General features: G+C 39.4%; 1 pseudogene; it reads right to left on the reverse strand.

The window, feature by feature from the left end:
* On the reverse strand, positions 1 to 25,793 carry LOC117292346 (annotated as a pseudogene).
* Between the last annotated feature and the right edge of the window lie 1,297 nt (positions 25,794 to 27,090).

A 27,090-nucleotide genomic window follows, 5' to 3' on the forward strand; every position in this document is an offset into this window, starting at 1 on the left:
AGGTCAGAGGTCAACTACACGCCGGTTTTTGGCCACTCTCTGGTGTTATTCACGAGCCTTGAAGAATGACGTCAGATGATCAGGCTACCTCCACGGCAGAAATCTTCTTCAGTTCTTTGCGGTTCTTGGTTCAATTCCCCAGCCTGCTGCCTTGATCCTTAGAATTCTTGGCCTCTAACGAAGTACTTGCAGACAAACCCTGTCTCATGTTCCACTTTGCAGAATTACTAGGAGGAGCGAACTCCTGCGGCTGTTTTGACGTGTTAAGCGTGTCGTCGCAACTTTCTGTGGACGCAAACTTGCTCTTCTTCTTTGGAGTTTGTCTCATCGATGGCATCATCCAGTTGTACTGCTGTGGAGGAGCAAACTCTTGAGGGCGCTCTTCATGTACTTGCTTCTTCACCCTGTCCCATTGCGACTCTTCTGTTTATAAATAAGAATTGTAAACAAATTGTTAGTTTAAATGACAGCTACCTGATTATAAAAGTTTAACAAAGTCTTCAATATCTTCAGTTGACATCAGGGGTGCGTTTTGGCGATTGCAACTGATACCTGATTTGTGTTGCGAGTACTTATGAAGCCATTTTGCTAAAAACAAAAACATGTGCGCACACACGGTGCCAGATTGAACTGGGAAGTCTCCCGATCAATCTACTCCACGGAAGTAGAATTAAGCAAGACAGTTCTCTAAGAACAAACTCTAACCGGCAAGCAGATACACACATGGCGTTACCGCAAACCTATATGTACTAGTAATTTGCAGCCATTTTAAAGACACTGGACACTATTGATAACTGTCAAAGACTAGTCTTCACAGTTGGTGTATCTCAACATTATAATGCATAAAATAACAAACCTGTGAAAATTTCAGCTCAATCTATCGTCAAAGTTGCGAGATATTAATGAGAGAAAAACACACCCTTGTCGCACCATGGTCACACGAAGTTGTGTGCTTTCAGATGCTTGATTTCGAGACCGCAAATTCTAAATCTGAGGTCCCGAAATCAAACTCGCGGAAAATTACTTCTTTCTCGAAAACTACGTCACTTCAGAGGGAGCTGTTTCTCACAATGTTTTATACTATCAACCTCTCCCCATTACTCGTAATCAAGTAAGGTTTTATGATAGTAATTATTTTGAGTAATTGCCAATAGTGTCCACTGCCTTTAAAAACAAAAACATGTGCGCACACGCGGTGCCAGATTGAACTGCGCATTGATATGTGCTACATTTGGACTAACAATTTGGTTCAGCATGCAACGTGACCAAGAAGACAAAACCTCCCTCCATGCAACGTTCTCAAAACACAGCCCTGGTACAATATTGTTATTGCGGTGTAAAGTCCTTCTGAATCGTTTATTTCAGCAAAGAGGATGTAGAAGGTTTTAGGAAGGTTAGGTTCCAAGGGGCTGTGTTATACTCAACAGGCCTGTAGCTTTAAACGGATTCATGAATTACTGTACATATATGTGACCTGTCACAACGAAATGAGCTATAAGTCGCATTGTGCCATTTCCCATTACAGACGGTCAAAGTCAAATCTTTCTCATTAGATAAGTGAGAACTCTCAAGTTTCCACAAGCTCTGTCGACTTGGAGGATTATTGTCACCCCAAGTGTTGTATAATAATAATACAAGGTATTTATAAAGCGCTCTTACTAACAGGGGAAAGTACCACAGCGCTGTACACACAAAATAACAAAAAGCAAAGAATAAATAAAAGCAAGCAAATCAGTTGAACAGGTGGGTTTTGAGAGATTTCTTGAAGGCTGCTAGTGAGCTAGAGTGGCGGATGCTGCGAGGTAAATCATTCCAGAGTTTGGGGGCAGCAGCGTGGAAGCTTTTTTCCCCAATAGTGGTGCGTGTTTTGGGGATGACAAGTAGTCTGGTGTCAGTAGATGACCGGAGGTATCTGTTAGGTTTGTACAACTGAATGAGATCCGTTAGGTATGAAGGCGCAGAGGCGGTATTGAGACATTTGAAGACTAGGGTAAGTATTTTGAAGTTGATACGGTTGGAGCCGTTGAAGGCGTTGACAGTCAACAGATGATATTCCATAGAGAAGAGAGTTAGCATAATCGAGACGAGACGTTACAAGGGCTCTAACAGCAGCATGGCATGTAGGCTTATAACATTGGAAAGCTCTTGATTGGAAAGCTCTTGATCTGCAGAATTCAGAGATGTGAATAGCTAATTTATTTTAAATTCCGACTTTTAGCTCATTTTGTTGTGACAGGTCACACATGTGCCCTCCCTCGGTATCATATCTAAGGCGAGTACACGCAAACATGCAGGTGAGAGTTCATGATACTATGTACAGCCACAGATCTGCTTTGATCATGAAACAGCCCCTTTAATCACAACAAGACTCTGAAATCCTAACTCTCCACAAGGTTTAGTGCATGTTCTTCTTTTACCATGTTTACAAGGTTTATCAACATACAATACATAATAATAATATCGAAGTCTTATATAGCGCACGTATCCACCTAACGAGGTACTCAAGGCGCTGAGTATATACAAACTTTCAGAAAGATAGGCTATTGCAGTGATGAGTGTTGAGACCCAATTAGTTAGCACCTTATAAGGGTTTACAAGGTGCTACGGCGCATTAAGCAACCACAGCCAGGAACATCGGGGCGAACCCCTTCTCTTTTCGATGAGTGCACTAGGTTCTTTTACATGCGTTACACAACACATGGGACCAACGGCTTTACGTCCCATCCGAAGGACGAAGCAATGGTTAAGTGTCTTGCTTAAGGACACAAGTGTCACGGCTGGGGATTCGAACCCACACTCTGCTGATCAGAAACACCAGAGTTTTAATTCATTGAATTCGATGACATGGTTTCATCGGAAGAGAGGGGACAGTAGAACAAAGGAACTCAAAACGAGCAATGCTGTCCTCGCACTAGACTCCTTTGTATTTTTACATCCTCACATTTTCTCATGCTCTTATGGAGAGTGTTTAGTTAGAGGGACAAAGGAAAGTCCTCACAAAGATAGCGAAAAATTGATGTATGTTTACAAAAACGTGTTCCCAAATGGACTGTTTTTGGTTTAAATACTGCAACTTCTCTGTAGAATGACAATACAATCCAAGGGGACGCATGGTAAACTGACCCTGTCAATTTACCGCAACTGTGATGTAAAACTAACAAGCGGAAAGAGGGCGCAGAAGACTTCGGCACAGCCACTGTAACTTATCTAGAAAGTGCAACGGGAACAGCTCCTTGCTGTAAACCTACCGCGACCACGCTGTAAAAAACTTTGCAAACGCTGCGGAATATAAGTCTAGGTGGGAACGCACTGTAGAATTACGCAAAAGCCAGTCACGGTAAATTTCCACGTGACAGCTGAAGGAAAAGTCCAATGGGAACATGGCTTTAATGTACCTTGAGTCTAATACTTTGCTAGAGCCTTCCGCATCAAGAAAACGACACAAACGCCCTAAAAAGAACAAGAAGATGAAGAAGGGTACCCTACCTTTTCCAATATCCCAAGGTCTCGCCGGCGCCATTCTGCTCAGCCTCTCTGCTAATCTCTTCTCATCCTCCTCCTTCTGTCTCCGTCTCGCTGACTCTGACTCCTCCTTCATCCTCGCATCTTCCTCCTCCTCCTGATGGTCCTTATCGCCCTCCTCCTCAACTATCTCCCCCTTGGCTCGGTTACGCTGCTTCACTTTATCTAGTCGGGCCTTGAGGGCCGCTTTGCGTTTCGCTTTAAGCTGGTCACTCTTGGTTCTCTGACCAAGCGTCTGAAAAAAGAAACGATCGCATAAAACGATATTCCAACTGTATTCTTGAAAAACATCTGTATCAATGTGCATTTGGAACTTTAAAGCTTGATTTCTCAAACCAAGGCCAACTGGGTCAATTTCACAAAGGGTTAGGACTATTCCTAACTTAGGACTATAGTCCTAGAAGATATTACAAACTGACGAGTAACTCGTCCTAACTCGAGATAAGACAAGTCTTAACTCTTTGTGAAATCCACCCTTGGTCCTACCATGGAGGTAGAGGTAGATACGAATAGAGTGGAGTGTCCCCTTAAATTTCATGTATATAAATTAACTCAGAAATGAATACTTTCATCACCTTGTGATGGGTTTAGATCGCATCACAATTTTTATTTCATGAGGGGAGGCTTGTGTAAATCTCAATGAGAGTAGTAGTTTTGAAAAGAACTGGTGGTTGACAATCGTTGAGTTGTCAACCAACGGTTCTTCTCAGAACCAACTCTACTCAAAAAGAGATTCATAAATACCTCAGACAGTTTTGCTATTCCTATTGGTGGAGAGCGCGTCACGTGGGTGTGTATAAACCTTTGTTTATGACCGGTAAAAAGTGTTAATTCATGGGCGTGGCACGCGACCTTGCACCTGTTCTTATAAGGCAGTTTCTTCACTCCTATTGGTAGAGAACAATGGCTGAAACAGATGTGCTACATCACGCGATACGCGCACAACATTCCCTTATAAAGAGTTGTTTACCCGAGGGGGGCGGAGGGCTTTACCATTTCATAGCTAGAGGGGTGTTGTGTTGAAAGAAATCTTTTAAAAATTAAAATGTTTGCATTTATTTTACTTTTTGACAAAAAAGTGATGATGTTTTTGACCGAAAAGGTATTTATGAATGGGAATCAAAGTGTGTTGAATAGGTTTTCAACTAGTGGTTTAAACCCGCCGAGGCCTGGTTCTCTATAATTTACCTCGACTTCGTCTCGGTAAAATTATCAAGAACCAAGCCTCGTTGGGATTAAACCACTAGTTGGAATTCTCTTCACCACACATTGATTCCCTTATTTAAACATGGTGCTATCGCAAAACTAACCATGGTACTGGACACTATTGGTAATTGTCAAAGACCCGTCTTCTCACTTGGTGTATCCCAACATATGCATAAAATAACAAGTCTGTGAATGTTTGGACTCAATTACTCATCGAAGTTGCAAGAGGAGGGTTGTGGGTTCTGAGGTGTTGGTAGTGAGTTGTACTTTGGTATGTTGCTGTAGGTTGTTGGGTTGTCGAGGTGGGTTATGGGTTGTGATATACATGTATGGGTGTCATGGCCGAGCTCTGATACTTCTGTTCAGCAGAGTGTGGGTCGAATCCCGGTCGTGACACTTGTGTCCCTGAGTAAGACACTTAACTAAAATTGCTTCTCTCCACCCAGGGGTAAATGGGTACCTGTGAGGGCAGAGATGGTTCTTGTGATTGATTTAGCCGAGTAGCGCATATTGATGTTGCACAGGCTGCATACTCCCCACCAGGGAGCTGAGATGGTTTAAGGAGTGATTTAAGGCCCAGTGACCATGGTAATAATGTGAAGTGCTTTGGGACGCCTTCCGGGTGTGAGAAGCGATATATAAAAACAGGTTATTATTATTATTATTATTATTATTATTATGCGGGTTGTGGGTTGAGGGCTGGTTGTGATGCCTATCCTAGACTGGGGGTCTGTCTTTCAGGTCCATGCCGCTAGATCCAGTGATTCCATTGGATACAATGATATTGGATAAACGTGCACCCATTATGCCCAAACAGTACACTACTGTCAAGTCCGCAATGGAATTTGACTGCGTATCTCTATGTGAAATACAAAAGTCAAAACACACGCCAGTTTTTGATGCCGGTCTCTGGTGTTATTTGCGAGCCACGAAGTGTGGCGTCAGATGTTCAGGCTATGCTTATCCAAGTGCTAAACTACAAGTACCGTAAAAACTAGTAAGGTTGCAGAGAAAACATCTCCTTAACTGTTTTCCCATAGTTTTCCTCTGAAGTAACGTAGTTTTTGAGAAAGAGGTTATGCAACTGAAAGTTGTGCAACAAGAGTGTTTTTTCTTTCATTATTTTCTTGTAACTTCGAAGACCAACTGAGCCCAAATTTTCACAGGTTTGTTATTGTATGCAAATATTGGGATACACCAAGTGAGAATGCTGGTCTTTAAAGGCAGTGGACACTATTGGTGTCAACATAATTGTTAGCACAAAACCTTTCTTGGTGACAAGTAATAGGGAGAGGTTGATGGTATAAAACATTGTGAGAAACGGCACCCTCTGAAGTGCCATAGTGTCCGAGAAAGAAGTAATTTTCCACGAATTTGGTTTTGAGACCTCAGATTTAGAACTTAATGTCTCGAAATCAACCATCTAAACGCACACAACTTCGTGGGACAAGGGTGTTTTTTTTCTTTCATTCATATCTCGCAAGTTCGATGACCGATTGAGCTCAAATTTTCACAGGTTTGTTATTTTATGTATATGTTGAGATAAACCAACTGTGAAGGCTAGTCTTTGACAATTACCAATAGTGTCCACTGCCCTTAATCAACACAAAAATCATGTTATCTTCTTACCTCGTCTCTAAGATGACTCAACATCTCCATCTGACTCTGTCTCTCTCCCTCATCCTTTGAGAAGTCAAAGCAGCCGACACCCATCTCTCTCACCTCTGAACAGAAACAAAACTGGCATTAAAGACTCTGGACACTTTTGGTGTTTGTCAAAGACCAGTCTTCTCACTGAGTGTATCTCAACATATGCATGAAATAACAAACATGTTAAAATTTGAGCTCAATTGGTCATCGAAGTTGCAAGATAATAATGACAGAAAACACCCTTGTCACACAAAATTGGGTGCTTTCAGATGCTTGATTTTGAGACCTCAAAATCTAATATGAGGTCTCGAAATCAAACTCATGGAAAAAAAAAATTCTCAAAAACTACGTTACTTCAGAGGGAGCCGTTTCTCATAATGTTTTATACAATCAACAATTCCAACAGTGTCCACTGCCTTTAAAGGGAAGGTACACATTTGGTAATTGTCAAAGAACAGTCTTCTCACTTGGTGTATCCCAACAAAAGCATAAAATAACAAGCTTGTGAAAATTTGGGCTCAATCGGTCAACGAAGTTGCGAGAAAATGATGAAAGAAACAACACCCTTGTTGGACGAATTTGTGTGCTTTCAGATGGGAATAATTTCCATTGTTGCATATTTCTTGTTACTGGTATTCAGCTGTTGTTTGCTTATCCTGAAAATCATGTGGAAATTTGGTTGGTAATCTTGTTTTTATAAAGGAAGAAATTTCATGCTAAGCAAATTTTTGTGCTTAGCAGCTCTATGAAATTAGGCCCAGTACACCACAGCACCAAGAGTCCCAATAAAGTAATGTAAGTGCTGAATTGAATTGTCCTCTCTAACAGATAAGAGTCGCTATGTGGCACTCATTATACACACATTCTGGTGATGGTTAAAGGCAGTGGACACTATTGGTAATTGTCAAAGACTAGCCTTCACAGATTGTGAACCTCAACATATGACGGTTGAGACCTCAAGTTCTAAACCTAAGGTCTCAAAATCGAATTCGTGGAAAATTACTTCTTTCTCGAAAACTATGGCTCTTCAGAGGGAGACGTCTCACAATGATTTATACCATCAACCTCTCCCTATTACTCGTCACCAAGAAAGGTTTGATGCCAATAATTATTTTGAGTAATTACCAATAGTGTACACTGCCTTTAAAGCCATTGGACCCTTTTGGTAAACAGTATTGTCCAAGGCCCACACTTCATGTATCACAACTTCGATATCAAATAACAAACCCTGTGAAAATTTAGGCTCAATCGGTCATCGGAGTCGGGAGAAAATAACGAGAAAACCCACCCTTGTATCCACCTGTTTCGCCATGTCACGACATGTGTTTAAAATAAATCAGTAATTCTCGTTATCGAGAATTGATACTGTTTTACTGTTTTCTCAAGTGAAAAAGTAAAGCATTTCATGGAATAATATTTCAAGAGTAGTCTTTCACCACTACCTTCTGTAAACCCTGTCAGTTATTTGAAAATCTGTGAACTTTAATTTTTTTATCTGTACCGAAAGGGTCCAATGGCTTTAACCTACTGCCTCATCCAGGAGTGAGTCCTAAAAATATAAATGAGAGAGGGAGTGCATGCAGTGAGTACACAGGTGTGAGTGGAGTCAGAGAAACCGCCTGGTGCTGCGTAACAAAAGGAAGGCATGAGGGCCGCCTGGGGCATTTAAAGGATAATTACTCAAAATAATTATTAGCATAAAACCTCACTTGGTAAAGAGAAATGGGTAAGGGTTGATAGTATACAACATTGTGAGAAACGGCTCCCTCTGAAGTTGAGTAGTTTTTGAGAAATTTCATTTCGAGACCTAAGATTTAGAATTTGAGGTCTCGAAATCAAGCATCTGAAAGGACACAACTTATGCGACAAAGGCGTTTTTTCTTTCATTCTTATCTGGCAACTTCGACGACCTATTGAGCTCAAATTTTCACAGGTTTGTTATTTTATGCATATGTTGAGATACAACAAGTGAGAAGACTGGTCTTTAACAATTACCAAAGGTGTCCAGTGCCTTTAAGAACCCTATCTTACACCTTACCATCAAACTTGAGGTTCTGGTAGTGAAGAGGCCCAGGACCTCGGCTCCTCATTTCTTAAAAAAAAACAAGACCTTCCCTTGTAGCTTAAAATCAAGACCAAGACCTCCGCACTGAGATCGTGACCAAGAAATTGAGATCAAGTTCAAGAACTCATGTTCAAGTTCGAGACCAAGAGACCTCCCTCCTAACATTTAAACCAAGGCCATCTCTTTAAAACCGAGACCTTCCCTCCAAGACTGAGACAAGACAAAGACCTAACCTCCTAGGGGGAGACCAAGACCAAGACCTCCTCTGTGAGGCCAAGAAGAAGACTGTCCCTCCAGAACCAAGACCATGACCCCAATGTCTGACACCAAGACCCAGACCATGAACTTGGATAAATCTGAACTGTACACATAAACTGTTTGGGTTTTCCTCCAACATCTAAAACTGAAATTTCTTCATCATCTTCTCTACACAGCTACCTTCAGGGTCACAGTGCTAGTCACTTTTTAAGGGTAACTTTTTTAGCGCCATGAGGATGGATTAGTGCGCTTTACAAGTTTTCATTATTACTATTACTACTTATTTCATTACCAGAATAGTTGACCAAGTTCTCTCTGTATGAGTGACTTCTTTGGAGTTGTATTTTTTTCGGCCTCCTAAACCAAAATGTTGCACAAATTGTGTGCTTTTACAAACTATGAGGGCGCTGTCTGAGCTGCTGCCGCTTTTAAAGCTGCTGCGTTTGACACCCTTGATCATAGCACAATGCTGCGTCGTCTCCAAAATCAGTTTGGCATCCATAATACTGCCCTGAAGTGGTTCACATCCTACTTCAATGACAGGACGAGTCATGTCACAGTTTCTGGGGCTGACTCTGATGTGAGCCACATTCACTTGGGCGTCCCACAGGGCTCTGTTATTGGTCCTCTTACCTTTACCATGTACTTAAGCCCTGTGGGTGATATTATTCGCCAACACAGCATCAAATACCATACATATGCTGATGATATCCAAATTTATATGGATTTCGACCCCTCCATTCCCAACGACGCAGAATGTGCTCTTTTCAGATTGTCAAACTGCATCACTGATGTTCAAAACTGGTTAATCGCAAACAAACTTCTTCTGAACAAAGACAAAACTGAATTTTTCATTGCTGCTTCCCTCATCACCAGAAAGTTCTCAGCCACTTGACTGTGAACGTGAACAACACAACATTTAAGCCATCTCAAACAGTGCGAAATTTAGGCGTCTTTTTCGACAGCTCCATGACAATGAGCACACACGTCACACGTACATGCAAGTCCATCAACTATCACATCAGAAACATCTCCAAAATACGCAAATATATTGACACAAACACATGCCACGCTGCTGCCAGAGCCCTTGTGTTGTCTAGACTGGATTATTGTAACTCTCTCCTCAATGGTATTAAGCAAGCTGACATTGACCGTCTACAAAGGCTCCAAAACAATGCTGCACGTATCATTTTCTTGCAACCCAAATACACACACGCATCCACTCTTCTCGAACAATTACACTGGTTACCAGTTAAACAACGCATCACCTTCAAAACATCAGTGAACATGCACAAAGCACTCTCTAACGTACTTCCACAATACCTTACAGAGTCGCTAAATTTCAACAAACCTGGCCGGAGTGGGCTCTGCTCCGGCCAGAATCTAACAATCCCTCGCACACACAAAATGGCAGGGGACCGGTCCTTTTCAGTCGCTGGTCCACGGTGCTGGAACGCCCTACCAAGTCATATTCGGAACACCAACACACTCCAGACACTCAAGAGTAAATTAAAAACATATCTATTCTCATAATCGTCTTTTCCGTAGCACTCTTCCAGCGCATTGAATTTTGTAAAATGCGCTTTATAAGTCTCGTTTATTATTATATTATTATTATTATGAATCAAATAGCGAGCGCGGAGACCAATCATTTATATCCGGTGATAATCTGGACTTACCTAAATGCCTGAGGATTAAGACGTTTATCAATGTTGATGAGCTCAGGAAGATCTTTCTTCATACAGCGTCTGGATCGTCCTAAGGTGTCCACAAAATCCATTCTGAGAAGAAGAGAAAAACAAGGAAAGTACAGACTTTAAATGTAGATTCATAAATACTCCGGACAGTTTCTCTACTCCTATTGGTGGAGAGCGCGTCAAGTGCGGGGTGTTTAAATAAGGGAATAAAAGTGTAGCGGCGAGTTCTTAAACGGCCGTTTAAAACCGGCAGGCTCGGGCCTTTATCGCACGGCAACGACCCTGCAAGGTTTTTAACGGACGTTTAAGAACGAGTCACTATTCTTTTATTCCCATTCATAAATGCCCTTTTGTTAAAAAACTTTAAACAAAATACAATTATAGACACTTTGACAATTGAAAATTTGAGGTTTGAAATATTTTTTTCAAAAACTTTGTGAAGAATCTGTTTGATGCGCGTGGGTTGTGTGTACGCGCGCGCGCTTATAAAAAGATTACGCGCGCGCTTACATATATTACGCGCTGTATAGCTATGATTTGCGTTCCGCATGATAATCTTGCGCGCGCGCGCCCGACTTGCGGAAGCCAGCCAGTCTTAAACAGCTTCAGCTGTGTCTTTATCAACCGTTTAAACACCCCCACGTGACGCACTCTCCACCAATAGGAGTAGAGAAACTGTCTGGGGTATTTATGAATGGTTGATAATGACCAGTGTTTATGACCAGCTGGCTTCCACGTGTCACAAAGTTTTTAAAACAAATATTTCCAACCTTGAATGTTCAACTGTCAAAGAAGAAGAGAAAACAAGGAAAGTATGACTTTAAAATCCACTGAACACCATGGTAATTACTCAAAGCAATTGTTAGCATAAACACTTACTTAATAACTAGCAATGGAGAGCTGTTGATTTGATAGTATAAAACATTGCGAGAAACAGCTCCCTTTGAAGTAACATAGTTTTTGAGAAAGGGGCAACTTTTCACCCAAGTAATTAAAGACATTCAGGCCTGAAGCCTTTCTCAGGCTTCTAAAAGCACACAAATTTGGGCAATGATGGTGTTTTTTCTTTAATTACTCTCTCGCTACTTCGATTGTTTTAAAAGTTTTCACAGATTTGTATTTGATTCATATGTTGGGATACACCAACTGAGAATACTTGTCTTTGACAATTTAATTACCCAATGTAGACAAATGTGCTGTCACTATCCACACTAAACACTAAACGTGGACGGATTTGACATTGGTCTTAAAAACATGGTTATAAATACTTACTTAGAGATATACCAAGTGAGGATTGCCGAAAGTACTAATACTGCCTTTAAGTGGACAAAGCACCTAAACATTTTCTACAAAGCAAAAATAAGCAAATGAGATGGGATTTTTAGCTCGATTTTCCCCTCGATTGATTTCCTCACCATTGGTCTAGAGGATTGACAGGGCCAGGTACATCTGAGGCCCCCATCTCATACTCCAGCCCCGCCCTTACTGCCTCCTGTTTTCCCCCTTCCCCTCCCTGGATGACTTCCTTACCATTGGTCTAGAGGGTCAACAGGGCCAGGTACATCTGAGGCCCCCATCTCGTACTCCAGCCCCGCCCTTGCTGCCTCCTGTTTTCCCCCTTCCCCTCCCTGGATGATTTCCTTACCATTGGTCTAGAGGGTCGACAGGGCCAGGTACATCTGAGGCCCCCATCTCATACTCCGGCCCCGCCCTTGCTGCCTCCTGTTTTCCCCCTTCCCCTCCCTGGATGACTTCCTTACCATTGGTCTAGAGGGTCAACAGGGCCAGGTACATCTGAGGCCCCCATCTCGTACTCCAGCCCCGCCCTTGCTGCCTCCTGTTTTCCCCCTTCCCCTCCCTGGATGATTTCCTTACCATTGGTCTAGAGGGTTGACAGGGCCAGGTACATCCGTGGCCCCCATCTCATACTCTGGCCCCGCCCTTTGCTGCCTCCTCTTCCCCCCCCCCCCCCCCCCCCCCCCCCCTCTAGATGAATTTCCTTACCATTGGTCTTGAGGGTCGACTGGGCCAGGTACATCCGTAGCCCCCATCTCATACTCTTGCCCCGCCCTTGCTGCCTCCTCTTCCTCCTCCTCGAGTCTTCTCTTCTCCTTCATGTCACTGATGGCCTTCTTCTCATAGTCCACCAGGAAGTGATCTGCAACATCGTCCCCTGGGTAAGACGGAATGTGACAAGATGACTTCAGTATTAGTGATCAGCCATTTGAAAGTTAGATTTGAACAATGTCTGGTACAATGACATGCTTAGCCACAAGGTGTTTTCTTAAATTGAAAGTTCTATGACAATTGAGACAGTTGCTACATCAAATGTTTCAGGGCAAGTGTTTGCATAGTTAGTAAGAGATGCAGGGTTCGGGTCGATACTCGGGAATTGCGAGTCAATAAGCGCAAATACAACCGATTTGAAAAAAGAAAAAAAATCATGATACTTAGTTTTGTATTTACTAATTTTACAAAAATCCTCTGGATAAAACAATTGTTAATGCTCCTGACACCAAGATAAACACCAAGTAAAAAAAACCCCATTCCGACGACCTTGTTTCCATTTTTAGTGTCCTTTGGCAAAAATTTCAGTCCCGAATGGCCCAACATTCAATGAGAGTGCATGGCACAATGGTACGGGAGTTTGCTCAACTGGAGGTTGCTATACAAAAGCTTGCCCTGAACCAAGACGGGAAGTTAATTCAGAGGTCACAGGTTCAAGTCCCGCTGGTGTAAACCAAAATAAGTAAAGACTGGGTTACAGTGTTCTGTTTTTAATCCTTCAAAGGGTCTATTAGTCTAGACCAGATTTCCAAAAAGGGCTCTAGTTAAGGAAGTGAGCGGCATTTTTGAGTAAAAGTTGGTAACATACCTGATTTAACTAATTTGGGGGTGCTGAATCTGAAAATGATGAATACCAAGGCTAATGTTTAGTCCTTCACCCTGAAAAATCAAATTTAAAACAATACAGAAAACCAAGCAGACAACAGACTTCTCACGTGAAAAATAGTCAGGTTCTGCTGTGGTTCCATATTAATGTTGTCAGGATACCACACAGGGCAGGTAACCGGGTGCAGGTCAGGAATCCGTAACAAACTTTCGATTGTACTGGATAGATCTACAACCAAATTGCACTTTCAGAGGGACCAACAGGTGCTTTCAATGTCATTTGAAAGTATTTGAGTTCGTGTTTTTTCTAATAAAGAGTTATTTATTAGTTGAACATAATTTCTCTGTTGTTAAAAGCACAAACTGTTGATTATTTTCTCTTATGTAGGCCTACACTACTTAAACAGGTAGGCCTACCAGGTGTAGTCTAGACTCAACAATGATACATAAAATTGTATCGTATATCAACTTTTCAGTGCTCCCTGTTTTTGGATAGGTTAGCTTTTAGTGTTCACACTCATGGCTTGAAATTATCTTACCAGTCAAAAAATTTGATTTTAGAGGATTTTAAAGTAACTCATTTTTCGATTACAATCCTCCCCCGTTTTAGAAAGTATTCTCCACAGTTGACGAACCAATCTAACTGTTGTAGGCTAACAATTGAAAAAATAAATTCCAGTTTGTTTGTTTGTTGGCAGTATAACGCATTGTTAGTCGCGTCTGTACACACACGGACAAATTGCACACAAGAAGACGATAGTAAGATTCCGAAACAAAGGACAACAACATATGTATCCCCTCCATTGATAAAACAATCCACCCCTCTCTTTTCAGCTGGCTGTGAAGAACAAGGAAAACACAAATATCTCTTTATTCATTATTACCGCTCAATCCACAAGTATAGACTACTACTTTATTTTTGTGTGTCAGCTAGGACGATTCCCAGCAATGAATCATTCATGAAAGGTGTGCGTATCTTCGATATTAGCAATCATAGTTTGGAGTACAAACTGAGGCAAATTGTTTTGCTAAACAACAAAGCTTAAGTCAAAAGACTGTTTTAATTTTGGCCAAGTACACCAGACTCTTACTTTGCTTTTCCAGCAATATTTTATTTGGGAACAACAGGAGTTTAAACGTTTAAAACCAACTTCAAGAAAAGTCTTAAACCCCCCAAAAATGAAAATAGTAAGTTAAAAATGGACCTAATCGTCAAAATGTCTACTACCCAGTGGACTTCTTTGCAATGTGACAGTATATGATTTTTGATTTAGATGACTCTGTACATGTTATAGTATAGGGTTTAAGTGGATGCTGGAAAGGATGACATACACTGAAAAGAACATGCCTCCTTGCACCAAGCTGTTGTATGTGTTTCAGTGTTGTATCAGTACTACAAGGATACCTTCTCCAGTATACTTCTATCATAATATAACATAAAATCAGGTTAATTTTAGGAAAAACACTATTGGATTTTGAGAAATATCAGCTTGAATGGAATGCTTTGATGCGTCAATTCCATAGAGGCATTTTTGTAATGTCATGTAACTGTATCTCCCCAAAGGAAGTTAACATGTTTGTAAAATTATATGTTTGTTTATCAGTTTCCTGAATGCTAGTCCATCTGCATGATGATTTGTGTTTTTTAGCTATTCAATCGAATTGCAATGTGTTGTGTACTATTAATTCTGTACTTTCTTTTATAGAAATGTCTCTGTAAGGACAGGGATGTGAGCCCAAATACTACAAAACATTTGTTTATAAGTTCACAGATTTACAAATAACTTACAGGGTTTACAGAAGGTAGTGGTAAAAGATTTCTCTTGAAATATTATTCCATGAAATGCTTTACTTTTTGAAAATAAAGTTAAAACAATATCAATTCTCGATAGCGAGAATTACGGATTTATTTTAAACACATGTCATGACACGACGAAACGCGCGGATACAAGGGTGGGTTTTCCCGTTATTTTCTCCTGACGCTGATGACCGATTGAGCCTAAATTTTCACAGGTTTGTTATTTGATATAGAAGTTGTGATACACGAAGTGTGGGCCTTGGGCAATACTGTTTACCGAAAGGGTCCAATGGCTGTAAAGGAAAACGTTGACCTTGGATCGGACGATGAAATGCATATGATTAGAAAGATATTTTAAAAGTTGAATATAATGATCCACACAAACATGCCTCGAAAGTGTTTTCCTTGTATGCCGTGGACTAAAACACGGTCACCAATCTAATTAAGGGAGTCAAAAATTTGATTCCCATAAATGGCCAACTGGCCTGATCCAAGGCAACGTGTTCCTTTAAAGATGGGCTCATACATGTGTAGGTCTGCTTCGAATCAGTAGAGAAAGTTGATGGTTAAAAAAAACAGTCACAGGTTCTGTTTAACCCTTTAGGAAAATAAGCGCAAGGGCACAACTCTTTACCTGCTGTCAGAATGGCTCCTTTTGACATCTCCTCCTAGAGCTTTAACTTGGCCTCTAAGGCTGCCCTGAAAACACAACAAAAAAATCAAGTCTTGAAACACTAAAACATACTATCGTTACCTGGTATTTACTTCTTTTGGGAAGGAACATTACAGAATTGGTTTTTGCTAACAGAACAGTTGCTGGCAGTGTAAGCACTTTATGTAATCCACCATCAATACATAAACTGACAAACCTGTAGAAGTTTGAGATCGATCGGCCATCTGGGTCATGAGAGAATAGCGAAAAAACGATTACAAATTTTGCATTGCATCGATGCCAAAATTAAAATGAATAAAACGCTCACTGAGCGATAAACTCCAAACGCGAAGTTAGAATATTTATTTCTCATCAAATATGCCATTTCAGACAGAAATATTTCAAGGATGTTTTCTACTATCATCATCATTAGACCGTGTAAGTTTTATGTAAATCTGTGATCTTCATGATTTTTGTTTCTTACCATTTCTGTAACGTTCCTTTAAAGGCAGTTTGGTAATTACTCAAAATAATTATTATCATAAAACCTTTCTTGATTACGAGTAATGGGGAGAGGTTGATAGTATAAAATATTGTGAGAAACAGCTCCCTCTGAAGTGAGGCAGTTTTGGAGAAAGAAGTAATTTTCCACGAATTTGATTTTGAGACCTCAGATTTAGAATTGGACGTCTCGAAATCATGCATCTCAAAGCACAAAACTTCGTGTGACCATGGTGCGAAAAGGGTGTATTTTCTTTCATTAATATCCCGCAACTTCAACGACCGATTTAGCTCAAATTTTCACAGGTTTGTTACTTTATGCATATGTTGAGATACACCAAATGTGAAGACTAGTCTTTGACAATACCCGATAGTGTCCAGAGTCTTTAACACAGATGTGTGTTGGGCATTGTATACTCACTGTTTTATCAGAACTATCACAGGCAAATCACTCAGGTGGGATTTGAACCCATGACCTTTGCATTGCTAGAGCAGACACATGTATAACTTGGGAAAGTACTGAGTATACAGTGCTTTCATACACATCGGTGTAAACAAATTATATTATTTATCTCCGATGCAAAACCTGGAATATATTATAGTTAAAACAAACTTTTCTTAAAGTCACCTGGAAGTGGTATTTTTTCAAAATAAAGCTTTTGTCAACAATAAAAATATGTGTTTTGATGAGTAGAATATGAATAAATAGTTAACTAAGGTTCCAAACAATTTTTTTATATTTTTTTATAAATTTGAGAGTTAGGCCCGACCCGAGAGGGCGCTGTCCATGACGTCAATCGAGGCACGATAGTTGAAGAGAAAATGTGTAGTCTGGCCTCGTATACTGGGTACCTGATCGGTATGATGCATACGTACAGAACTATGGTCACGAACCATGTCTGCACGCACTATGGCTGCTGTGCGGACGGTCCACTCGGATTACCCTGCACGGACAATGCATGCAGTGCCAACACAAGATAGCTTGGCGCTTGACGATTGGTGTAAGCTAAAAACATGCCCTCAAAGTTGAAACATTACCCAAATTGTTTTCTCATCAGGCAAATGCTCCTTTAAGTTCATCACGTCTTTCAGGTACCTTCTTCGACGTCCCACTAGCAAGAAAAATTGTTGGGATGGTGTCATGTTTCAGAATACCTTTTCTTTTCATGTCAAATGTGTGGTGTATTGTTTTCCGGATTCGAAGCACAACGGTTCAAAGTGTTCGCTGCACAGCGCTGAAAAAAGACAATGGACCGACCACTTTGCAAACTGACCCAATCTAAAGTTGTTTTACTGCATTTAGCAGCAATACACCTGGTCGGCATTGCCGGAAAAATGCAAGAAAATTTTTTTTTTCGAAACGTACAAACTCACGACTAGGACTTGCATGTACTTCCACATGTGTTCGATGTTCGATCAAGGCAAGGTCTGCCTCGATTGACGTCACAAAAGGGGTAGGCGGAGTCACCCCCATAAACAATTTATGTATTTTTTTAACATATAAATCGTGACAAACAATTACTAAAAAAAATATGTTATTGTTTATCAACATTATACTCTTATGTTTGGAGAAAAAAAAAACAATTTCCAGGTGACTTTAAGTTTTAGCTGTTTTGAAACAGGAAACCCACTTCACAGTCCATAAGGATGTAGGCATGGGTACCATCCACTAGGAGCCACCTACTCCTAGGGCTGAAACAGGGTTACCCCCTTCACAGTCCCTAAGGATGTAGGCATGGGTATCATCCACTAGGAGCCACCTACTCCTAGGGCTGAAACAGACTTACCCCCTTCACAGTCTGTAAGGATGTAGGCATGGGTATCATCCACTAGGAGCCATCTACTCCTTGGGCTGAAAAAGGGTTACCCCCTTCACAGTCCCTAAGGATGTAGGCATGGGCATCATCCACAAAAGCCACCTACTCTTAGGGCTGAAACAGGGTTACCCCCTTCAAAGTCTGTAAGGATCATCCACTAGGAGCCACCTATTCCTAGGGCTGAAACAGGGTTACCCCCTTCACAGTCCCTAAGGATGTAAGCATGGGTATCATCCACTAGGAGCCACCTACTCCTAGGGCTGAAACAGGGTTACCCCCTTCACAGTCCCTAAGGATGTAGGCATGGGTGTCATCCACTAGGAGCCACCTACTCCTAGGGCTGAAACAGGGTTACCCCCTTCAAAGTCTGTAAGGATCATCCACTAGGAGCATGGCTGGTGGAGCAAAATGCACTACCTTCAAAACTTTTTTAGGGAATGAAACATGCATCTTACATTATTTACCTTGGTTTATCCAATGCATTTTCTTCTTCTGCTGTAAGGACTTTATCCTTCTCAGCTCGGGACTGAACTCCGTCATTCTTCTTGGTCCAGATACTTGCTTTCTGTATAAAAAAAATAAAAAAAATAAAAAATACCAATAACCATAAGGAAACTGACAGGGTAATAAAGTTTTGAATAATTTTGATTGGAACTTGAAATGTTAAAGACAGTGGACACTATTGGCAATAGTCAAAAACTAGCCTTCACAGTTGGTGTATCTCAACATGCATAAAATAACAAACCTGTGAAAATTTGATATCAATCGGTCGTCGAAGTTGCGAGATAATAATGAAAGAAAAAACACCCTTGTCACACAAAGTTGTGTGCGTTTAGATAGTTGATTTTGAGACCTCAAGTTCTAAACTTGAGGTCTCGAAATCAAATTCGTGGAAAATTACTTCTTTCTCGAAAACTATGGCATTTCAGAGGGAGCCATTTCTCACAATGTTTTATACCATTAACCTCTCCCCATTACTCGTCACCAAGAGAGGTTTTACGCTAATAGTTATTTTGAGTAATTACCAATAGTGTCCACTGCCTTTAACTTGAGTTTGATTGCTTTAAGGGTCTGGGTACTTTTTGTAACACAAAACACGAAGTCCACAGATTTAGATTAACTTACATACACTGTTTGAAGATAATGATAGTAGAAAGATTTCCTTAAAATAATTACTAACTTGCTGAGGTTCTGCAGTTTTAGAGAAATGAGTAAAACAATGCCACAAAAAAATAATGTTTGTCTCAGTTTTTGCCGTAAAAAGTATTTTAATACTTTTTACAGCAAAATTGCATTTTTATCATAACTGGTTTTTAATACGTTTTTACATGCTGAAATAATTTTCGTCTCACTGAGACGAAGATTATTTTTGTGACTCAGGTTTTACTCATATTATTTGCGATAAAAAAGTGTGACAAGTGCAATTGGTTCTTTTACATGCGTTACACAACACATGGGACCAACAGCTTTACGCCCCTTTCGAAGGACGAAGCAATGGTGAAGTGTCTTGCTTAAGAACACAAGTGTCACGGCTAGGGATTCAAACCCACACTCTGCTGATCAGAAACAACAAAGTTTGAATTCAGTGCTCTGTACCGCTTGGCCACGACACTTCCATGGGGCCGGGGGTGTCAAACATAGGTGAACATGGTAAATAACCACCTTTTCAGACAGAGTCTCATATCAGTTCATCCCAGGTCCAGCCTACCTTAGGAACAGGTTTAGCCTTGACTGTAGTAGAGTTCTCTTGAAGTTGTTCTTTGCCGAGTGCCTCTTGTTTCCGGAATAACTCTGCTTTCAAACCCACAAGCTGCAAAAGAAGAAAGTGATCACATTGATTAATGTCAAATTAATAACTCCAGTCTCCTGACGATGGATGACTAGAGCAAGGTAGTCCAAATGTTGAGACCGATTTAAGAACTGACTCCGCGGTAGCGCAGTTAATAACACTCCTGTAAGCTAAAGTACACGTAGTCCCTGCCAATTTCCTATCTTCCGCCCGGGTATAGTTAAGAAGCAGGACAGAGAAACGAGAAGTCTCCTGAACAATCCAATTTGGATAGACAGGCCTTCGGGTCACAGTGTTTTGGTACACTTTTGTCTATCCTGGCCGGCTTAAGTTGGTTATGTTGTTTATTGGTTCCTGTTTTTGTCTGATCATGTTGTTTTGTCATATTTTTTGTCTTTTAATAATATGTCTGGAGATGTTCTTTGTTTTTTGTGTTGTTGTGTTGTTTTTCTTTTGGTTTTTTGTGTTGTTGATTTGTTGTTGTTGTTTTATTTTAATTTTATTTTTTTATTTTTCTTTGGGTTGTTGTTGCTGTTGTTGTCCCTGTTGCTGTTGTTGTCCCTCTTGTTGTTGTTGTCCCTATTGTTGTTGTCTCTGTTTTGTTTTTCTCCCCATTGTCTTACTTGGTTGCCCAACCACCCCCTCTCTTCCCCACTCTTTTCTTCCAACTGCGTTTTGTAATAATAATTTCTTGTCAATATTTTATTTATTTTATTTGACATTTTTTGATTTATTCATGTTATTGTATTTGTTAGTTTTCCTGATTCTGTTTACTTGTTTTGTATTAGTATACTGTACCTTTGTGAACGTTATTGTCTTGTATCTTGGTCGAATAAATACTAATTATAATAATGATAATAATAATTCTCCTCCGCGATAGTAGTATGTATACAGAAAGACAGTTCTCTAAGAACAAACTCTACCTGGCAAGTAGATACCCACACATGGTGTTACAGCAAACCAAACATAAATTGATACCTCGGCTTGCCATGCAATGCCTAGAATATATTCATTTCTGTTTTAGTGTGAACTTTTTTGGGGGTGTTTCAAAATAACTTGGGTAGCATCTCGTTCTCAGCATAAAAAGTTGGTTTTCCATTAAAAAATTATTTCACCTCCTGAAACTGAAAAGCTGAAGGTTCCTACTTGGATATATCCATGGTCTACATATTTTACAGTTACACAAAACGTTGAGCGATTGAGTCACTCGATCGTATTGGTAACTTTTTCAATGTTCCTTAATTTTGTTTTTAATTCTTTATTTAATAGCCAGAATAAACTTTAGGTTTTTTGTATCTCAATTTGATCAGTGAAAAACTTCATGATGGACCGTGTTCTGAGTCTGTGTTCAGTAGAAAGGGTAGAAGAGTTGACTTGTAGGCCTAGATGATTGTATAGGGAAAAGTTTCTGTATCACACGCCACCACTTTTTCATTCGATATGAAATAATAGTATCTAATTTACCTCAATATTATTATAAGATATCCCTTTTTGTAAAAATGAGTGAAAAAGTGGTGGCGCCATATGGAAAGTTATCCAAATAGGCTTAGGCCTACAAACAATAGTACAAATACATGTACAATGACCGATAATGTCAAAATTTCTATAAAGGAATACACTAATATAGTAATACAGCGCCCCAGTTATTTACACTTGGTCTGTGCCTGTGTTGTATTGATTGATTGATGACTTTAGAAAGAAATTAATTTATTTTGATCTGGTGGATGGAAGTGTGAACTTGAAGTGGAGGAAAAATAAAGTAAATTCCATTCAACAGTGTTCAAATTTCAATTCAACAACCATCATCAATCATGCCATTATCATCATATTATGTCATGACCACATGAGTCCATGACAACAATCGATCGTGACAATTAATTCAAACTTTCAAAGAGTTCTTACGAGGAATAACTCACTTCTAATCTATTTACTTGCCTGAGTTCATGTTTCCACTGAGGTGTGGTCTACAGGGGAACGTATCTGTAGATAAACCACAATTTCAGATAATGTGGCTATTGCTGCAGTCCAATGTGAATGTACAGTAGGTTGTTGTTGGCAATCAAATTCGGTTTAAGGACGCCGCCATCTTTTAAGCTAAACCACGGTTTTCTGTTACCGACAATAGAGGGCGCTACACTCCAAGAGCCGTCGTGTAAATGTAATTGACATAAACCTCATCATGCAATGCCTCAAAACTAATGTACATTTTAAACCCTTTAGAATTAGACAAAATAACACGGATGTTTAGCACGTTTGCTTTGCATAATAATAATAATAATAATAATAATGATAATATTGAAGTCTTATATAGCGCACGTGTACCTATTATACACACTTTCAGAAAGATAGGTTATTGAAGTGATGAATCCTGAGACCCAATTATTAAGCACCCTATAGGGGTTTACAAGGTGCTACAGCGCATACAGCAGCCACAGACAGGAACACTGGGGCGAACCCCTTCTCTTTACGATTAGTGCACTGGGTTCTGTTACATGCGTCACACAACACATGGTCCAACGGCTTAACGTCCCATCCGAAGGACGGAGTAATAGTTAGGTGTCTTGCTTAAGGACACCTTAAGGACACAAATGTCACAGCTGGGGATCTCATTATGTCATAAACAATCTAAAACTACACATTCAATTTTTGAGTTTAGTTCGTTTCACCTATTGATCACCACAATTTGCATGATGAGATAGATGATATTAGTGGTACATAGTGTAGGAGACATGCCCTCTTGTCCTAAATACAATGGAAACCTTTCATGGTAATTGTCACTGACCAGTCTTCTCACTTGGTGTATCTCAACATTTATGCACAAAATAACAAATCTGTGAAAACTTGAACTCAATTGGCGTCGAAGTTGCGAGATCATAATGAAAAAAAACACACAAAAAAACACCCTTGTCACACAAAGTTCTGTGCTTTCAGATGCTTGATTTCTGGACCTCAAAATCTAATTCAAATTCAAACGTTTTTAGTGAAAAATTACTTCTTCCTTGAAAAATACGTTACTTCTGAGGGAGCCGTTTCTTACAATGGTTTTTACTACCAATAGCTCTCCATTGGTTGTTAAATTAGTTTTTATGCTTACAATTATTATGAGTAATTACCAATAGTGTCCAGTGCGTTTTATGTGGTACCACCGGTATGGCTAATGATGATTTGTCTACACGATGTATTTGGAAGGGTAGGAATTTACAAAAATGTGTGATGAAACCGAACCTACATTCTTATGTAGGTTAGAGTACAATTTTTGTGTTGAGTACCAGGCAATGTGAATTTAACTAAAAACCAAAGAAATACAACAAATGAGGTGTCTGCTACTTATTCTGTAAACTTGATTTTTAGCTGTTTCTTAGCGCAGCGCAGCGAAACAGCTCTTGTTTTTGTTAAATCCCGAAGTAATAATGCGATCATGTTGAAACTTGGTAGGTCGTTAGATATCGGCAAGTTCACGTAAATTGTGAACGAAGCAATTATGGTTGATTGCCTTGCTATATCGGGCACAAGTGCCATTTTCACTAATAATGTATTCGATAATGCATGACGAAAAGAACCGTTCAGCTATAATGACGGACCGTTATTCGGGACTAAATTAAAAGCAATATCAAAGTACGACTATAAGGAGCTTGGAGGTGATGGACAAACATTTTGCTAATTTAGTTCTCTTTCCCTAGCTATACCTATTTAATTGATCGTCTTTATGGTGTGTGGCTTGGTAGACGATAACTGTTGCCTAAGTTTATTGGCCCCGTTTTGATTCAAAATCACATAATCCCATTTATACCCTACTCCCTATACACAGAACTACATACGACACCAACGATTGAGTCCGCAGTAACAATATGTCGCCCTCTATTGACACTATCGCACTTGTATTTAATTATTCTATTTTGAAGGCGCATTCATTGGTCTTCGTGCTCGCCGTACAGTGCCAAAGATCGTGTAGCGCCGACAAGGATACTGTCAACAAATTCCAAGATTTTTCTCGGGACGATTTCTCATGTTGAAATAATTTTTATAACGAGGGAAACAATAAAAAACAATAACAAAACAAACATTCAAATGAATAAAATCAGTAAACTTTAATGACAGAGGGTTTAACCAGAGGTAATTAGTACAGAGCATTTGAGCTCAAATTAACTAAATTATCTCCATTTTAGTTGAAATTTCATAGTCCGCTTAAAAATTAAAAACCATAATTCACTCTTACCAATTAGTATGCAAGATCACTATCTGCAGTAATTATGCCAAAACGAAAATGAAATTAATTAAATTCTTAAACGCACCGTTTCTCTGGGCGACAGGTTAAAGCAGATCCCAATAATTTAATTACAAAAGATAAAACAAAATAAAAAAGACTGAGTAAGCTTTTGGCTGAGTTTTTTTTTTAAAGCCCATTAGTGCTTTAATAGTTTTTACTGCTTGTATAGTTCTATAGTTTTATACTGTATGCCATGTTTTAATAATGTCCATCTGTAATGTCCCTTTTTGTCTCTTCGTAAATTGTGGCATCAGGAGATTAACTCGATAGTAATTTAGTTTACTTTTTTAAGATCCTTCAGGGGTGCTGCTTTTTTTGTTATTGTATTGTATGTTCTTGTTTTGTTTTCTTACTGTTGTTATTGTCTGTCCTTGAATGTTTGCCTGTGAAATTAATAAATGAAATGAAACACACCCTTTACTGGTTAGTGGCTGCCCAGTCCTATAGGCCTCTTACCTACCAAGCCCACCCTCAACATATCAACTAAGGCCAAGTAAAAAAAAAAAAAAAAAAAACATGTTTAGCGTCCCCGCCCGCTTCCTTTTTCAGAGGCCGCCTCCTCCTTTTTTTAAATTTATTTTTTATATGATTTTTTTTGTAAATGAAAAAAAAGGGATGTATTTTAACGGTCTCATCAAAAAAATACTTTACTTTAAAAATGTTTCGGGCAGTCATTGAAGAAAAAGGGTCCTCTCCCTTTTTTTTTTTTTTTTAAATCTTGAAAATAAAAAATAAAAATAAAAAGCCCCTCTGTCCCTTTTTTTCAGAAACCCGGACGCTAAACATGTATCTTTTTGTACACGGCCTAACCACTGGGATCACCCCCTCTATTTTTTCATCAGAAATTAAAAGTGCACTATTTGTATAAATTAAAAGATATAATGCACCGTTGCTTTAGAGTAAAATTATTCTAACTAATCATCTAAACTGACTATAACAAACTTGTGGAAATTTGATAAAATTAATATAGATCCTTTAGGAAAAAAATAGGGGAAACAAAAATTGCAATTATTTTGTTGGTCGTTTTACTATTTTAGTTTGTGTCCTTTTTTAAGATTTAAAAATCTGTCTTCTCACACATGTAATTTTGTGCCCCATCAAAAGTTTCTTATAGACGTTAATATTTTCCAGCAAAAGTGCCCTTTGCAAAATGAAAATGGCCATGCCCTTTGAAAGATGAAATTCCAGGCCTGGTACATAAATGTTTCCTATGAAAATTGATTCCGGTATTAGTTTTTAGGGAGAAAAGGAACTTTCAGATTCAACTCTTCTAATATACTTTCATGAGATTACAACTCAAGTTCTATTGTTTTGTGGGGCTCTTACTACTACAAAAAAAAAAGTCCTTCAGAGTCACTCTCTAATGCTATGTGTACTAAAATAAGAAGTGCCCTGTAGTTCATCTTGAGAAATTTGTATAATAAAATCTTTATATACAAAAAAGAGTAATGTTCAAATATTCAATAATATTATCATACCCAACCAGAACATGGTAACAAGAATTAATTGTATCAAATAAGGTAACTGACATAGAAAAGTCACTCATCTCAATAATATTGACTATTAAGCTGATCAAGAACAGCCTCACTACCGTGGGCAGTGCCGCATCGCCCACTAACTCTGCATTTATCCCTAACTCCTGAAGGGAATTTTGATCCGTGTCTTTGATTGGCAATCATATCTGCGCCAAATTTGAAGACGCTGCAAGTCTGCAAAAAGTTGTTTATGCCAAAACGCGTGCTTATTCATAAAGATGTACATATTCGCATCCGGCCTGATTAACGGCCTACTCAGAATGGAGGCGCTCAACCACAAAACAAATTTAAATATATCACATATTTGGATACTTTCAAGTCACACTTTCAGGAGGTTAGGATCGACGCATTCTTGAAACGAAAAGAAGATGGCGCGGCAAGATCATACACCACAAGGAACAAGGTTGGATAAAGACATAACTGGAGCTGTTTAAAACTGGTTGTCTAAAGCATATTTGGCGCTCGTATAATAACGAATGTTGACGAGCAGGCTTATGCTGGCTCTCATAACATGTAACCCAATCATTAAGGCCGTACTCAATGCAAAATCTATTTCGACACAACCTTGAGTGTCGCATGCAATTTTACTTCAAAGTGAAAAAGTTTACAAAACAAGACAATTTCAATGACAGTTTTACCATTATTTTTTACATTTTTAACCCAAAAGGGTATTTATGAATAGGAATAAAAAGAGTAATGACTGTTTAAACCTTGTACGGTTGTGACCATGAGATAACCGGCCTTGCTTTTGATTTCAAGCCTGGTGCTTTATCACACAGCCATGACCCTTCCGGCTGTAGACCAACACTTACAATCACTATTTACATTGTTTCTTTATCTGCATAATTATATGTAATTCACAATTTTTTTGAAGAAAATTTTCCTACCTGGGGCCGATTTCACAAAGCAATAAAATTCATCGCAAGACAAATTTTCAGTATCACCATAGTGATTTGTATTGTGACATAACACTTTACTAAGCAGCTGCGATTGATTTGCAGTTACGATCAATTTTAGATCTTTGTGAAATCGGCCCCTGGTCTGTGAAACTTTCCGTACACACGTACGTCCACAGAGTGTCCTTTAGTAGTTTTGTAGGATATGTTTTTGTGTAAGTGCATGCACCGAACAAAAGAATGTCCACAGAGTGTGCAGCAACACAGAGCTGTGTTTTAACGCAACATACGTGGTGTGGACCAGAGACAGAAAGAAACCCACATAATGTAGGGACTTAGAACACTACATTGTGGACTTACACACGTCCACACAGTGTCCTTTAATAGTGTTGTAGAATATGTTTTGTGTAAGTGCATGCACAGAACAAAAGAATGTCCACAGAGTGTGCAGCAACACAGAGCTGTGTTTTAAAGCCATTGGACCCTTTCGGTTCAGAAAAAAAATAAAAAGTTCACAGATTTACAAATAACTTACAGGGTTTACA

This window comes from Asterias rubens, chromosome 7 (genome assembly GCF_902459465.1).
Source record: "Asterias rubens chromosome 7, eAstRub1.3, whole genome shotgun sequence".
Classification (NCBI taxonomy): Eukaryota; Metazoa; Echinodermata; class Asteroidea; order Forcipulatida; family Asteriidae; genus Asterias; species Asterias rubens.